This window comes from Schistocerca nitens, chromosome 7 (assembly GCF_023898315.1).
Source record: "Schistocerca nitens isolate TAMUIC-IGC-003100 chromosome 7, iqSchNite1.1, whole genome shotgun sequence".
NCBI lineage: Eukaryota > Metazoa > Arthropoda > Insecta > Orthoptera > Acrididae > Schistocerca > Schistocerca nitens.
In genome coordinates, this window is record NC_064620.1 from 32834691 (window position 1) to 32852265 (window position 17575).

Below are 17575 nucleotides of genomic sequence, written 5' to 3' on the forward strand. Positions count from 1 at the left end.
TCCGGAAACGCTTACTTTCCATGTTAGAGCTCATTTTATTACTTCTCTTCAAAACACATTAATCATGGAATGGAAACACACAGCAACAGAACGTACCAGCGTGACTTCAAACACTTTGTTACAGGAAATGTTCAAAATATCTTCCGCTAGCGAGGATACATGCATCCACCCTCCGTCGCATGGAATCGCTGATGCGTTGATGCAGCCCTGGAGAATGGCGTATTGTATCACAGCCGTCCACAATACGAACACCAGGAGTCTCTACATTTTGTACCGGGGTTGCGTAGACAAGAGCTTTCAAATGCCCCCTAAATGAAAGTCAAGAGGGTTGAGGTCAGGAGAGCGTGGAGGCCATGGAATTGGTCCGCCTCTACCAATCCATCGGTCACCGAATCTGTTGTCGAGAAGCGTACGAACACTTCGACTGAAATGTGCAGGAGCTCCATCGTGCATGAACCACATGTTGTGTCGTACTTGTAAAGGCACATGTTCAAGCAGCACAGGTAGAGTATCCCGTATGAAATCATGGTAGCGTGCTCCATTGAGCGTAGGCGGACGAAACTAAAATGAGCTCTAACATGGAAATTAAGCGTTTCCTGACACATGTCCACATAACATATTTTCTTTATTTGTGTGTGGGGAATGTTTCCTGAAAGTTTGGCCGTATCTTTTTGTAACACCGTGTATATCGCCACAGCGGCAGAGCCTGAGTGGCGAGTTTCGGCCACATAGCCAGCGGGCGAGCGAGGGATGTCGTTACTGTAAGAATTCCAAAAGGCGAAAGCAGTGTTGCGCTGCGCTGAATCAGCATGGAGCGGAGGCTCGTTCAGCATGGAGCGAAGGCAGATTTCGACACCGCAGCGGTATTTTAGGAAACGTGAGTGGTAGCAGAGTACATGCACATGAAGCACGCCACTGCCGATTGAAAACACTGGACTTATTGTCACTCTTACAGATCCACTAGGACGAAGAAGAAGTGGTGTTCAAGGTCACCACATAGGATAGTAGGAGTCACCGGTTCGAGGACACAGCGGGGTAACTGCTCTTTGTGCCAAGGCACTCCTGGACTTGGTGCCGAGGCACTGCAGGCCATCCCAGGTCCAATCCAGCAGCACTTCTGACTCCTGCCACGGGAGCAGTGGTTCACCTCCTGCATACACCAGCTGTCTTCCGCCATCGCCGTGGGCTTCTCCTGCCATCACACAGCCGAGTCACCGTTCAGGCCCACAGAAGATATGGCACCATCGTCGAGTGTGCAAGATGTTGGTGCGCTAGGCTTGCTGCCGTCTAACATATCGAGTCAACCATTGCACAGTGGAGACTCCAAGTACGAATGCGGGGCATGCAAGAAGCCAGTACAGCTGGTCACTGACCCGGTGTACTATGCAGCACAGATGTTTCAATAAAGAATTTATTAACTTCGCATCTGCCTTTCTCTGAAACCTCCTGGGCTTTCCCTTCACCTCCACTATCCGATCATGCCATACTGGCTCACAGCCTCCCCTCCCTGCACCGGGGACGCTATGATACTATCTTGCTGTCCACTCTTACAGCCTCTGCTGTACAGTTTACTCAAGTTCCCCACAGCTACACGCAGCAGAAATTGATGTACCCCACACTTATTTCATTTAGTTGGACTTTTCATGGCCTGTCTTTATTCTAATCAGCTATGGCTACGCATTTCTTGGAAGTTTCATTGCCGGATGTTTTCTTGTTGGATCTGTGATATCTAAGTGGTTGATATTTATCAATTTTTCTTCCATTCTTCACTAACATCAAATATTGGGTGTGATATGCTGGTCTACAGGACTTCAGCCAACTTCGTAGTAGGTTGGTTGTGCTCATGCACATGATGAGGTTTTGTGGTCGTCGAAGTTCTTGTATGCTCTCGAAGCTTCCTGTTCTTCTGTAAGCTCAGGTGATGCAATAATGCCAAGCAGAAGTAACTACGTTGTCGGGGTAGATGTTAAGGTACCAGTTACTATCTTCTTGGTTTCATTCAGTAAGACATACAGTTTTTTTTAACGTGTGCACTTAAACTATGATAACACAAAGTACTTAGTTTGTACGATCCACAGGCAGATGGTGCACACGGATTCTGTCCCTTAAGTTCACTGACTGACGACTGTAGCGACAGCAAGAGCATACGACCACAAAGTTAAAATGAAATAAATTTTCTAATTCACGTAAACGACGGACCTCCACATGATCAGATGAATGCTAGGAAATTAAGAGAGAAATGTAGACTACCAAATATAAAGTAAATATTAAAGTTGATGCTACATCAGCAATCGAACCCTCAACGTCGCCTTCCGCGGGTAAATCTTGTACTGGCTGAGCTATTCAGGCACAATATAACAATTCCCATCACTGCTTTACTTCCACTACTACCTCTGTCTCACCTTCCAAAAATCACGAAAGTTCTCTGGCACACCTTGTGCGAATATTACTGCCGGAGGATACGAGTGTTGGAGAGGGGTGAGAGGGAGGCAGCGGTTCGCGAATCGTGTCTGGATATTTCAGTCCATAAGGTCATTGCCCGCGAAAGGCAAGGCTCTATGTTTGAGGCCCGGAGAGGAAGATACTTTCAATTTAGCAGGAAATTCAAATCAAGACGCACTCTGGTGCAGACTGAATGATTCTTTCTCCGATAAAGAATCTTATTCAACAAAAGTCACTTATCTGCCAGCCTGACTTTGCGTTCATTATACAACCGTATATTTTATTACTCATAAATAAGGAAATTCTCCGGAGAACGGACGAGAAGCATTGACAAGAAGAATGGATAGGAGAATAAGACATGTCCTAAAACAGAAAGGAATAAGTTCCACGGCACTCGAGGAAGTTGCAGAGGGTAAAAGTGTTGATGTAAACAGAGATCGAAATATGTTCTATGATACTTCTCGTCCTCTTCCCATACCAAATAAATGAGAACATTGGGTACAACTGATACCCTACATCGACAGGGTGTTTCAAAATTACACCGACAAACTTCGAGGGACGTAAAGGCGTCTTGAGGAACAAAACGAGGATAGGAACACGAATACGGAAAAGTCATCCAACGATGCAACAGAGCGTGTAAGTTATTGGTGTCGGCTCCTGAACACGTATTTACGTATATACAGGATGATTCCGTGGTGATGTTACAAGCTTTCAGAAATAATGGAAAAGGAAAAATGTTTGAATCTGAGGTATGGGAACGAACGAAACGGAAGTTATAAGCGAAAATCGTTCTGATACCTCTGACAGTGCAATAAATATGCTGGTACTGTTGTTACCGACATTGTACAGTAGGAAATTTTCAGGTGGTGGTGTCGACTAAAACAAGAAAAAAAGTCTGGAAACATGGGTTCTAAGATGCATACCTTAAGAGCTAAGAGGACTTCTTCTGTAGCGACGTGTTTCACCCTAGTGGAGATGAACAAGTGCTCACAGATCCTCAGATATGCATTTTAGAGCCCATGTTTAGTGGGCATTTTGTTCTTGTTTTGGTCCATATTACCGCCTCTGAAAGCTTTCTACCCTGCAGTCTTAACAACAACAGTATTGGTATATGTATTCCAGTCCCAGACTTACCAGAACGATTTTCGCTTATAACTTACGACTCGTTCGTTTCGGATCAGCGTCCCTCTTTCTCACGCATTTCAATGCTTATGACGTCGTATTGTCTGAATTGTGTACCGTACGGCGATATAATTTTTCAGATACATTCGGTAACGTAAATAGATACTGTATGAAAATTGTGTTACGAATAGAGCTGGTAGTAAAGAAGTAAGCGCTCCCATTCTCGAATACTGGTTATGCAAAATCCGAGCATTTGCACGCTATCAGTTATGCTACTCCAAGATAAATACAGTAAGACAAACACACTTGTCTTATAAAACTTTTAACCTTAGATTATACCTCTTAAATGAGGTATTTGTGGCATCATTTAAATTTTTAGATTGGAGATTAAATTTTTATTTCCGCTGGAAGTCGTTAGATTAGCAAACTGCAAGTTGTATCGAGTTCTGGGTTCCGGGTACTTGGATAGTCCCTTAGTATGATAACACAGATTTCTCGAATTTCTTCGTTGTTGTAATTTCATGAGTCATATGTGACGGGAACTAATATGTTATCCGACTCTTTCCGGAACGTACTCTCTCAGAATTTCAATACTAAATGTCTGTGTGGTGCACAACGCATCTCTTGCAGCGTCTGCTACTGGGATTTCTCGAGCATCTACATTACTCAGTGGCGCCAACTAGTCCCGTGACGAAACACATCATTCTTCTTTGGATTTTGTCTCTCTCTTCTATTGATCCGACTAGGCAAGGGTACCAGACTGATGAGCAGTACTGAAGATTCGGCTGAATAAGTGTTTTACAAGCCTCTTCCTTCGTGGACGGACACTTCCTTAATATTCTACCTACAGGGTGTTTCAAAAATGACCGGTATATTTGAAGCGGCAATAAAAACTAAACGAGCAGCGATAGAAATACACCGTTTGTTGCAATATGCTTGGGACAACAGTACATTTTCAGGCAGACAAAGTTTCGAAATTACAGTAGTTACAATTTTCAACAACAGATGGCGCTGCGGTCTGGGAAACTCTATGGTACGATATTTTCCACATATCCACCATGCGTAGCAATAATATGGCGTAGTCTCTGAATGAAATTACCCGAAACCTTTGACAACGTGTCTGGCGGAATGGCTTCACATGCAGATGAGATGTACTGCTTCAGCTGTTCAATTGTTTCTGGATTCTGGCGGTACACCTGGTCTTTCAAGTGTCCCCACAGAAAGAAGTCACAGGGGTTCATGTCTGGCGAATAGGGAGGCCAATCCACGCCACCTCCTGTATGTTTCGGATAGCCCAAAGCAATCACACGATCATCGAAATATTCATTCAGGAAATTAAAGACGCCGGCCGTGCGATGTGGCCGGGCACCATCTTGCATAAACCACGAGGTGTTTGCAGTGTCGTCTAAGGCAGTTTGTACCGCCACAAATTCACGAAGAATGTCCAGATAGCGTGATGCAGTAATCGTTTCGGATCTGAAAAATGGGCCAATGATTCCTTTGGAAGAAATGGCGGCCCAGACCAGTACTTTTTGAGGATGCAGGGACGATGGGACTGCAACATGGGGCTTTTCGGTTCCCCATATGCGCCAGTTCTGTTTATTGACGAAGCCGTCCAGGTAAAAATAAGCTTCGTCAGTAAACCAAATGCTGCCCACATGCATATCGCCGTCATCAATCCTGTGCACTATATCGTTAGCGAATGTCTCTCGTGCAGCAATGGTAGCGGCGCTGAGGGGTTGCCGCGTTTGAATTTTGTATGGATAGAGGTGTAAACTCTGGCGCATGAGACGATACGTGGACGTTGGCGTCATTTGGACCGCAGCTGCAACACGGCGAACGGAAACCCGAGGCCGCTGTTGGATCACCTGCTGCACTAGCTGCGCATTGCCCTCTGTGGTTGCCGTACGCGGTCGCCCTACCTTTCCAGCACGTTCATCCGTCACGTTCCCAGTCCGTTGAAATTTTGCAAACAGATCCTTTATTGTATCGCTTTTCGGTCCTTTGGTTACATTAAACCTCCGTTGAAAACTTCGTCTTGTTGCAACAACACTGTGTTCCAGGCGGTGGAATTCCAACACCAGACAAATCCTCTGTTCTAAGGAATAAACCATGTTGTCTACAGCACACTTGCACGTTGTGAACAGCACACGCTTACAGCAGAAAGACGACGTACAGAATGGCGCACCCACAGACTGCGTTGTCTTCTATATCTTTCACATCACTTGCAGCGCCATCTGTTGTTGAAAATTGTAACTACTGTAATGTCGAAAGTTTGTCCGCCTGAAAATGTACTGTTGTCCCAAGCATATTGCAACAAACGGTGTATTTCTATCGCTGCTCGTTTAGTTTTTATTGCCGTTTCAAATATACCGGTCATTTTTGAAACACCCTGTATAAATCTCAGACTGGCATCAACTTTTCCCGCTATTTGTTTTATGTGCTCACTACGCTTAAGATCGTTCCAGATGGTTACACCTGGATATTTTATGGTAGATACTGTATCCAGCAAATTATCATCAGTGGTGTGTTTGGAGAGTCGTTGATTTCTTATCCTATGAGTGAGCAATATCACACACTGTCACACACTGGCTGGCTCGTTTCTTCTGTATTACTTTGAAGACAGAAACACTTCCTAACGAACTGAAAAACGAAATTTCGGCAATGTTAGAACCTAAAACATCATGGGACCGCCCTCAGAACTTTCGATCAATTTCCTTATTAGTTGCACATACAAGCTCTTGGAGAGCCTTACTTGCAACAGAATTAGTGGGTGTATTTTAGAACACATTCCAATAGAACAAGCGGGATTTAGGCCAAACCATAGCTGCAACGACGAGGTACTAGCACTGACAGCTTCCACAGAGGGCACTTTCCCGGACACATTAAAAACACATGTGGCCTTTATCGAGCTTTCGGCAACATATGACGCCGTCTTCTGGGAATTATTGAAAAGAATTAAATACCGAACAGCAGGATCTCTTATTAATAACATGAGTAATGGATACTTCCAGTTTGCTTGGGTGAGGATAGAAGCTCAACAAGGAAATTAAATAAAGGCCTACCACAAGGCTCAGTTCTCGCACTTTTCTGTTCCGCCTTTGTTTTCTGACCTTCCAAAAACACCATCAAGGAAATTCTGCTATGCAGACAGTATCGCTATGGACTGTCGGTCAATCAGAAGACCTTGGTCAGTCTGAGGGGATACTAACAGAGTACTTACAAGAGAACGTCACCATCTCAAACCCCACAGATTTAGTGGTAAGATGGCCCAGTGTATAGCCCGTCAAACATTGAACACAGACCAAGATTGACAACAGGAAGAAAGTGTACTGAACTGTGAAAAAGGAAGCAAAACAGAAACAGTGAACGGTCGAAGCTTAAGCACTGCAACATTGAGCGAAGTAGACAAGCGACACCGTCGTGATTAAGTCCATCGCCTAGATGTTACCTATACCGGTGATGTTAGCTCGTCGTATACTGGCGGCTCTTGGGTCCTTCGTGAGCTCAGGAATGCTTTTCAAGATCAAATATGAGACTCTCACCCTTCCCCCGGATCGGGGAGGGCTTGGCCTTTATCGCGTTCATGACATAGCGGTCGCTCTATTTGTGAGCACATCAGTCAAACTATGGCACCGCCGTCCGGACAGTCTGACGAGTTTGTTAATAGAAGAACTAACACCGCCCTCCCCATTGCCACCTGTGCCGATACACCACGTCCCCTCCTCGCTCTTCTACATCGGTGTCTTTTACCTCGAACTCAGTTACGTTCGACTTGCCTTACCAGCGATTCAACTGGCGACGGCAAAGACGGTTTATCGGGTCCTGAAACGTGGACGACCCAATAACGTCGTGGAGAGAAAGCACCCGAACGTCAACTGGCGAGTAGTTTGGAGGACAATTCACCACGTAACACTGGCCACGACGTCACGGCGATGTGGTATATCACTGTCAACGGTAAGCAGGTGACCAGATCAAGGCTACATGCGATCCGCATGGTGGACTTACCCACGTGCACGAGCTGTGGCGTTCAAGACAACGATGAACACCGTCTTAGCTGTGGCGAGTCTACGGCAGTGTGGCACTTAGTGAGGCAAATGTCAGCATACTTCCTTCGAGTGACGCCGAATCATATCGACCCCAAGACTATCTTATTCCCGAATGAGACGTATTACCCAAGCACGAAAACTAATTCCATGACGTGGCTTCGTGGACATGCACTGCATTATTTGTTTCAAGACGGCACTAAGGACACTTTAGACTTTTAGAACTATTTGCAGGAACGACATTGCAAGATCCTCCGTAACCCAAAGTATCGACAATATTTTTCCAGTTATTTGTGTAGTGCGTTCCACGACCCTCCACGTCGCTGGAACATCAGGGGTAAGGGAAGCTAAAATTCCAAGATGATGATAGAACATTACGCAGTACAACCTTCGTCGTTGCGAGAGGTCATACCTGGATGATACAGCAGATGGAGAGTTTCGTCGTGACCCCTCGCACTCTGTAGCAGTTTTTGCCCCTTTTCCTCCTTTTGTCCCCGGTGCGAAAAGGTCTTCGCAGTTTTTGTTTTCCGTCCGGTGCAAGATGTAGCACCAGTTAATGGTGGTACGGATTCCACCCTTAGCTTTTGTTTCATGGAATTCTTAGCCCCACAGTTTTCTCTCTTTCTTTATGCCCTTTGCTGCAACTATAATCATATTTTTTTAGTTATGTGCGTCCCCTACTCCACGCAACGAGTGTAGTTACTAGTTTCAGTTACTTACTGTTAAAAAATAAATTTAAAAAAATTAAAAATAAACAAATAAATAAAATAACAGAAAAACATTCACAACAATACACCCATTGCATCCTTTGTACCTTATCCCCAGGATGGGAGGCAGGAGACTTCGTGGCCAGGCCTTGGGTTGCGACCCCTGCCCACCTCGCCTTCGCCACCCCAGTACCTGATCCATTACAAAAAAAAAGATGTCACGGTGTTGGACTGCGACGTGGACGAGCCGGGTTCGAAATTCCCCCTTTTTTCCACAATTTTGTGATCTGTCCCTCCGGTCACTGAAATGTTTGTTCTCTTTCTGTAGTCTTGGCAGTTGTGATACTGTATACTATTTATAGAATACAAAGGAATTCAAGAGTCAAAACTTCCAACACGGAACGCAATTTCAAAAACGTTAAAAATATATAGGTTTTGACAGAGACAGAGAGCCTGTGTTACTGTGAAACTATTGCGTTCATTTGTTGCGGCCTATGTGACAAACTACTATGTTGTCGTCATTTTGTTGGTAGTGACGTCACATTCATACGACCGTCTACATCGGGCAAGGAGGTATATCTCACTCAGTCATCAGTTCTATCATATGGCTCACCAGACACGTTTTTCGGTCGCCTTCTCATCAAATGTTTGCGGTTCCCATTCGAAAACCACTTCCTTTCGGCTGCTTATAGAGTAGTCGTGCAGAATCAAATTTCATTATAGGTTCTTTCCTTACAACTCGGTGTTGCAAACGGGCACTACATCATTACACAGATACAATTTTTAAGCTAGGATCGTTCACTGTTTTTATTTTGCTTTTTTTCCACTGTTCAGTACAGCTTCTTTCTGTTTTCCTGCCTGATCTATGTTCAGTTCTTGACTGGATCCTCTTACCACTAAATGTGACGGCGGTGCGATGGGGAGTTTCCCTTGTTAGTGGCCCTTAGCTCATATTTAAAAAAAAATAGAGACTAAAGCGCAGTACCTTAACTAGAAACAAACTAACACTGAGCTCAAGGTCCAATTTGATGAGAATATTTTTCGTCACAAGAAGAGCCCCAAGTATCTTGTTATCATATCAAACCGCACTCTATCTTATAAAAAACATCTGAAAAACATGTCATCCAATATGAAAACTCGCAACAATATCATTCAGAGGTTGTGTGGTACAACGTGGGGAGCTCCAAAAGAGACTTTGCATACATTGGCGCTTGCACTGGTTTTCTCGGCGGCAGAGCATTGTGCTTCGGGGTCGTGTAATAGCTGTCATATCAGTTTCATCGATGCGCAGATCACCAACACGATGCACATGATTTCTGACACCATACCTGCCTCACGAAGAAACAAACTTCGTTGGAGACACCCGCCACTACTGTAAGCTGAACAGCCAGCTTCAAGTAACACCAAAATAAGAAATCTCTGGAACAACAACTGCCAACACATAGGAAATTATCAAGAAAGGGAATGGTTCGAGAAATATAACTGTGATATTGTGGGCGTCAAAGTTGATAGGAAACTGGAGGTCAAATTAAATATAATCCACCCTGGATGTTGTGTCACTCTGTAAATGGGACATTGCGGAGTTTTCGAGATGTGACTGTGGTGCACTGCAACCATGTTATCAGACATTTAAGAGACGAGTGTGTCCTACGATGTTATATGAGCACGTGGAATGATTTTACGAATGCCAATGCCACAGCAGTGAATGGATTAGAAACCTAGATGTTAATATTTAGTGGATTTAGTTTTGTTCTAGTTACGTACTACAAATATACGACTTATATGTGCCATAGGAATGATGATGATTTGCTTTCTAGATCAACTGACAGAGACTGCACTATCCATTAATCCTCTGCAGGTCATCCTGAAAATCGCTACAGGCTTCCAGTGTTGATACCTTCCTACAGACAATCGCACCTTCTGCGAAAAGCTTTAAAGCGCTTCCGACGCTTTCTACTACATCATTTATATAAACAGAACGAGTCTATCACTTTTCTTGGGGGTACTCCTGCAACCACCTTTACATCTACAGACATCATTCCGTTAAGAGCGACGTGTTGAGTTCCGTCTGCAAGGAAGTCTTGATTCCATTCGCAAATCTGGTCCGCTACTCCGTAAGCTTAGATTTTTTCACTAAACGGCAGCATAGGACGGTGTCAAATGCCTTCCTGAAGACAAGGAACACTGTTTCAACGTGAGCCCCGATGTCTCCAGCGCTATGGATTTCACAGAGAAACGGAGAGAGCTTGCTTCGAGTTTGAAGAATCGATGTTGGTTTTTGTAGAGCACATTCCCGCTCTCCAAAAAACATCATAATACGTGAGCGTATAACAAGTTCCATAATTCTACGACAAATTGTCAGCGATATAGACTTATGGGTATCTGTTCTACGACCCTTCCTGAAAATGGGAAGACCTGCCCTTTTTTCCAGTCGCTATGTACCCTTCACTGCTCCAGCGACATACAATAAACTGCTGGTACAGAAAGAGCACGTTCTTTCGCATAATCTGTCTACAATCTTACAGGTATCTCATCTGGTCTTGATGCCATTCCACTAAAAAGCTATTGTTTTTTTTCTATTGCACGATCAGCTATCTCAATATCTGCTATTTCGAAGTTCGTATGATGATCGAAAGGAGGGACCGTGTTACTATCTTCTGCTCCGAAACGGTTCAGGAAGACCGAATTCAGTACTTCGGCCTTCTCTCTGTCATCTTCTGACTTGATGCGAATATGGTTACTGAGATATTGAATAGATCATGTCGATTCTCGTACAGATTTTACGTAATACCAAAAGGTCTCTGAGTTTTTAGTCAGACCAATTGGCAAAATTTTACTTTCAAGTTCATTGAGCCTTTCTCTCATTGCTCTCCGTACGCCAGATTTCGCCTCATTCAACTTTTGTTTGTCAGCTTGATTTTTACTTCTCGTAAATCTGTAATGAAGCCCTCTTTGTTTACGTAGCAGTTTTCCTAATACTACTGAACCATGGCGGATCTTTCCCATCCCTTAAAACCCTGCTCTGAACATGCTTGTATAAGTGGTACTGAACAATGCTTCTGAGTTTTATGTGTTTGTGCTCCACATCTTCGCACTCAGCATTGAATATTTGTATCCTGTTACTCTTGATAAACAAAAATATTCCCCCTTAATATTTTATAATACTCGTAGACTTTGATGATCTGGCTTTGAGATGAAGAGGTTGCCACAGGACACCAATTTCGTGGTGGGCCGCATGAAATCAGTCAGAGGACTGATGATATCATTGCATTACAGTTGGAGAGTCACTACAGTGCTTTTCGGGTTTAAGGAGGAATAACAAGTGGGTTGAAGCGTGAATGGGAATTAGGATTGAGGAGTGAGGTGCGCTGGGATAGTCCGTGCAGTTGCGCAAAGCTACTGTGCCAGCATGGCGTAGTGGTTGGCGCATCTACCTAGTGAGCAGGAGACCTGGATTCGAATCCCAACCCTGGTAAAAATTTTCATTCGTCGCTTCAGTCTGCGTATATAAATCGAAAACATTTTTATTACTTCGTTGAAGGAACGACAAGTGCGTCCTTAATAATAATTACAATTTGCTATTATACGGTGAGATTCGAATATCAAATGAAATGCGTTTTGCAGACAACTGTCTGCAGGAAGAACCGTGCTCCATTCCAGAAAAGTGCTTCGTTATATTGCCTTAGTGAATATGTAGCGCTTTTAATTTCTGAGCGAGGAAGCCGTGTACCGAATATAAAGTAAAAGAACTTCGGCAGAAGCCCCACCCACCCACCCACACACGGGGAAGGCCACCGCAGCCCTCTGAATGAGCGTCTGGCGTTTGCTTTTTTACAACCCCCGTCACGTGGTTCACCAGAAGAATTACTTCCTCTCGAGGGAAATCAACGACTGTGCCTTTCTGCACTCATCCAGTAATGTACTGACGCCAGAAAGAAATACCTTAGTGGACAGCACTCCTATGATGTGCTGCCATGGCTCTGCAATTCTAATAAGACGCGATCTGAATAGCTAGAACACCAATAACACCCACTCCACCCCATTCCCCAACCCCCGATTCTTTAAAGAATAGAATTCCCGTGTTAAGAAAACCTAGTTTTTATCGCATCACAATGTTTTTGGCGTAATTTTTCCTGACGCACACTGACGGAAAAAAATTGCAGCTCCAAAAAGTAATTAATGTAGGGTGATGAAACTTCTGGGATACATTTCTCTAGAAAACTTATTTGAGTTAGTAACAATGCAAGGAAACAGGTCTGTGTCAGCGCGAGATAAGGCACAGCAAATACGAAATGCTGGTACATATTAATAACCGGTGACCCGTCAGAATGTTGAATGCAAGCATGCAAACGAGCCTATGTATCATACAACGATATAATTTTGTTAATAAAATGTAAGAATATAAAAAATTTGAGAACTTTCTATAAAACTTTTTAAGCCATAGCAAGTGTGAAATGCTGTTATATTAATAATCGGTATAACCACCAGAATGTAGAACGAAACATTTAAAAAAATTTTCTACACAATTGGCTCAATAGCATTTAACATTAAAAATTTTTTACAAAATTATGACCAATTTGGTAACTTAAATACCATCTTCAGATATGACAACAAACAAAACAAAAGAAAAATTGCCTAGGTAACAAATTTATGTAAAAATTACTAGTGAGTTACTTTTGAAATTTTTTTTACAGGGAATTAACACACTATATGACTGATCTGGCCTTGTAACATTAACCAAAACGGCCTTGCTGTGCTGGTACAGCGAACGGTTGAAAGCAAGGGGAAACTACAGAATTAATTTTTCCCTAGGGCAGCTTTACTGTATTGTTAATGATGATGGCGTCCTCTTGGGTAAAATATTCCGGAGGTAAAATAGTCCCCCATTCGGATCTCCGGGCGGGGACTACTCAAGAGAACGTCGTTATCAGGAGAAAGAAAACTGGCGTTTTACGGATCGGAGCATGGAATGTCAGATCCCTTAATCGGGCAGGTAGGTTAGAAAATTTAAAAAGGAAAATGGATAGGTTGAAGTTAGATATAGTGGGAATTAGTGAAGTTTGGTGGCAGGAGGTACAAGACTTTTCGTCAGGCGAATACAGGGTTATAAATACAAAGTCAAATAGGGGTAAGGCAGGAGTAGGTTTAATAATGTATAAAAAAATAGGAATGCGGGTAGGCTACTATAAACAGCATAGTGAACGCATTATTGTGGCAAAGATAGACACGAAGCACACGCCTACTACAGTAGTGCAAGTTTATATGCCAACTAGCTCTGCAGATGACGAAGAAATGGAAGAAATGTATGATGAAATAAAAGAAATTATTCAGATAGTGAAGGGAGACGAAAATTTAATAGTTATGGGAGACTAGAATTTGGTAGTAGGAAAAGGGAGAGAAGGAAACGTAGTACGTGAATATGGATTGGGGCTAAGAAGTGAAAGAGGAAGCCGCCTTGTAGAATTTTGCACAGAGCACAACTTACTCATAGCTAACACTTGGTTCAAGAATCATAAAAGAAGGTTGTATACCTGGAAGAATCCTAGAGATACTAAAAGGTATCAGATACATTATATAATCGTAAGACAGAGATTTAGGAACCAGGTTTCAAATTGTAAGGCATTTCCAGGGGCTGATGTGGACTCTGAGCACAATCTATTGGTTATGAACCGTAGATTACAAAGGAAGAAACTACAAAAAGGTGGGAATTGAAGGAGATGGGACCTGGATAAACTGACTAAACCAAAGATTGTACAGAGTTTCAGGGAGAGCGTAAGGGAACAAATGGCAGGAATGGGGGAAAGAAATTCAGTAGAAGAAGAATGGGTAGCTTTGAGGTATGAAGTAGTGAAGGCAGCAGAGGATCAAGTAGGTAAAAAGACGAGGGCTAGTAGAAATCCTTAGGTAACAGAAGAAATATTGAATTTAATTGATGAAAGGAGAAAATATAAAAATGCAGTAAATGAAGCAGGCAAAAAGGAATACAAACGTCTCAAAAATGAGATCGACAGGAAGTGCAAAATGGCTAAGCAGGGATGGCTAGAGGATAAATGTAAGGATGTAGAGGCTTGTCTCACTAGGGGTAAGATAGATACTGCCTACAGGAAAGTTAAAGAGACCTTTGGAGAAAAGAGAACCACATGCATGAATATCAAGAGCTCAGATGGAAACCTAAGCAAAGAAGGGAAAGTAGAAAGGTGGAAGGAGTATATAGAGGGTCTATACAAGGGCGATGTACTTGAGGACAATATCATGGAAATGGAAGAGGATGTAGATGAAGATGAAATGGGAGATATGATACTGCGTGAAGAGTTTGACAGAGCACTGAAAGACCTGAGTCGAAACAAGGCCCCGGGAGTAGACAACATTTCATTAGAACTACTGACGGCCTTGGGAGAGCCAGTCCTGACAAAACTCTACCATCTGGTGAGCAAGATGTATGAGACAGGCGAAATACCCTCAGACTTCAAGAACAATATAATAATTCCAATCCCAAAGAAAGCAGGCGTTTACAGGTGCGAAAATTACCGAAGTATGAGCTTAATAAATCACGGCTGCAAAATACTAACGCGAATTCTTTGCAGAGGAATGGAAAAACTAGTAGAAGCCGACCTCGGGGAAGATCAGTTTGGATTCCGTAGAAATATTGGAACACGTGAGGCAATACTGACCCTTCGACTTATCTTAGAAGCTAGATTAACGAAAGGCAAACGTACGTGTCTAGCATTTGTAGACTTAGAGAAATCTTTTGACAATGTTGACTGGAATACTCTCTTTCAAATTCTGAAGGTGGCAGGGGTAAAATACAGGGAGCGAAAGGGTATTTAGAATTTGTACAGAAATCAAATGGCAGTTACAAGAGTTGAGGGAAGCAGTGGTTGGGAAAGGAGTGAGACAGGGTTATAGCCTCTCCCCGATGTTATTCATTCTGTATATTGAGCAAGCAGTGAAGGAAACAAAAGAAAAATTCGGAGTAGGTATGAAAAATCCATGGAGAAGAAATAAAAACTTTGAGGTTCGCCGATGACATTGTAATTCTGTCAGAGACAGCAAAGGACTTGGAAGAGCAGTTGAACGGAATGGACAGTGTCTTGAAGGGAGGATATAAGATGAACATCAACAAAAGCAAAACGAGGATAATTGAATGTAGTCGAATTAAGTCGGGTGATGTTGAGGGTATTAGATTAGGAAATGAGACCCTTAAAGTAGTAAAGGAGTTTTGCTATTTGGGGAGCAAAATAACTGGTGATGGTCGAAGTGGAGAGGATATAAAATGTAGACTGGCAATGGCAAGGAAAGCGTTCCTGAAGAAGAGAAATTTGTTAACATCGAGCATAGATTTAGGTGTCAGGAAGACTTCTGAAAGTATTTGTATGGAGTGTAGCCATGTATGGAAGTGAAACATGGACGATAAATAGTTTAGACAAGAAGAGAATAGAAGCTTTCGAAATGTGGTGCTACAGAAGAATGCTGAAGATTAGATAGGTAGATCACATAAGTAATGAGGAGGTATTGAAGAGGATTGTGGAGAAGAGAAGTTTGTGGCACAACTTGACAAGAAGAAGGAATCGGTTGGTAGGACATGTTCTGAGGCATCAAGGGATCACCAATGTGGTATTGGAGGACAGCGTGGAGGGTAAAAATCATAGAGGGAGACCAAGAGATGAATACACTAAGCAGATTCAGAAGGATGTAGGTTGCAGTAGGTACTGGGAGATGAAGAAGCTTGCGCAGGATAGAGTAGCATGGTGAGCTGCATCAAACCAGTCTCAGGACTGAAGACCACAGCAAACAACAACAACATGTAACACTATAAATGCCTTCGCAGTATATAACATCGTTGCATCCTCCATACCATTTTCATTTTAAACATTCAGGTAAAATGTCCTGTGTACAGCCTAAGCGGAACGTAAGGGAGAAATATTATGTACCGGCAAGAAAATAAGTGTAAAAACTAATTTTTTAGAGGAAGACTACTTCGTTGAACGTACCAGTCTATATGTGACAGCATTTGAAACAAAAAGCATTTTCCCTGCCGTAATAATTTTTATGCATTGAAAGGCCCATGTAGTTATTTTCAATACAGTGTTTAACGGCAAGCAGAGATTTGACAATGAAAATGAAGACGCAAGTTACAAATGTTTGCTTTTATTTAACAGTTCATAACAGCGATATGATTATTCGAAATAGTAAAATATTTGTAGTGATGCATATCATTTAACGTATACTTGGAACTAATAGTAAAATATAAAATAAAAGTGCAATATCATTCAAACAGCAATGATATTTGTACGCTGTGTGACTTATAACCCAAACGTAGTCACATCAACAACAATACCGACCGTTCTATTCCCCATACAAATGACGAGTTAACAGTTACAGAAAATGCCGGTAGTTGGCCTTTGATATATAAGCGACAAGCCTGAGAAAAGATTTTTTTCTTTTCCTTTTCTTTTTTTAAGAAAAACAGAAACTAATTAAATTAAAATTGTACTGAAGCGTTGTGCGTTCAACGAACCAGGCTTTCCTCTAAATAATTATTTCTTATTGTTATTTCTTTTCTAGTACATAATCGATTTGCCCTTACGTTTGTTTTAGGCTGTACATAGCACATTTTAATTGAAGGTGAGTGCATTTATAATACTAGATGCGATAAGTTATTTTCGTTTGAAACTTGTTAAAAGTAAGCCAGTAGAATATTTACTCAATTTTTCCTTTTGTTTGACTGTTTTCAGATCTGAAGAGGGTCAATTAAGCCACTGAAACTGGTCATCGCTTTGTAAGAAATTTTTAATGTTAAGTACGATTGAAATAGTATTTAGACATGATCTGAACGTTTTTTAAAAGTTTTATAGAAAGTTTTTAAAATTTTTATAATATTGCATTTGATTTTTAACTGTTTACGATCGCTTCCTCGTACTGTGACAGATACATTAAGATGTAATTTTGCAGGTACATTCAGTGGTATGTGTGGATGCTATCTATAGAATGTATTACGAATAGAGTTAACATTCAAGAAGTAATAAATTGAAACATCATACCTGATGCTGACACTACATCGCACGATACACAAATCTCGTAACTGAAACAAAACGTGTTAGAAAACCTTCAAATTCTTAACGTGGCCAACAAAGGAAAGAAACTGAATTTATTAGAAGAGTTTGAAATATCTAAGGATATCTTTTTCACATGTCCGAACCTAGAGGGTGAAAGTTATTGAACGATATGGAATAAAATCGTCATAACTTCTGAACGGTT